Genomic DNA, 722 nt, shown 5'->3' with positions numbered 1-722 from the left:
TGCTCCCTGAACAATTCAGGGATGCTGGAGGTGCGCTGACAATTCCCTGACTTTTAGGAAGCGCATCAGGCTTTCACACACATACACTTCCTAAACGTTTTAGTGGTGTTTTACCAGTGCTTACCCCACAGTAAGCACTGGTCTGAAAATCTTCTTCATCACATTGAGAAAGCCCAGTGGTCTGATGCTTCTCACAAAAGCAGAAAGTGATGCCCACTGCCTTCTTTCAGGCATATGATCAGGATCAGGCAGACCTTCAGATTGTGAGACAGAACTATCTGTTGCACTAAGCAAGCTGCAAGAGAGAAACAGAGCAGATGCTTCTACACTGAAAAAGCACACTTTGCCATGTGATCAGCAAAGAAGGTTGCAAAAAAACTTCCCTGGCCAGGAATCGAACCTGGGCCGCGGCGGTGAGAGCACCGAATCCTAACCACTAGACCACCAGGGACAGACAAGGATGTTTTCCTCCTGAAGTTACTTCAGGTGGCCCTTCAAATTACCTCACACACTCTTTGGTTCTTCCCTACATTTGGACCAAGAAATTTCATTTTTCCACACCCTGATGCATACAGGTGTAACAGTTTTCCAGTAGCCTCTTCCCCTTGTTGTTGTCGTGTGCCTTTAATCTGTTTCCACTTATGGCGACCCTAAAGCAAACCTGTCATGGGGTTTTCTCAGCAAGATTTGTTCAAAGGAGGTTTTTCTTTGTCCTCCCCTGA

At 46.4% G+C, this 722-nt stretch overlaps 1 non-coding gene across 1 annotated transcript; it reads right to left on the bottom strand.

Annotated features, from left to right (window-relative positions):
• Positions 1-379: 379 nt before the first annotated feature.
• TRNAE-CUC lies at positions 380-451 on the bottom strand. The gene has a single exon. It is a non-coding gene; the product is annotated as a tRNA-Glu (tRNA).
• Positions 452-722: the final 271 nt, after the last annotated feature.

Source organism: Sceloporus undulatus, unplaced genomic scaffold (genome assembly GCF_019175285.1).
Source record: "Sceloporus undulatus isolate JIND9_A2432 ecotype Alabama unplaced genomic scaffold, SceUnd_v1.1 scaffold_26087, whole genome shotgun sequence".
NCBI lineage: Eukaryota > Metazoa > Chordata > Lepidosauria > Squamata > Phrynosomatidae > Sceloporus > Sceloporus undulatus.
Note: the sequence above shows the minus strand (reverse complement) of the source record. Positions and strands in the feature narration are given on the sequence as shown.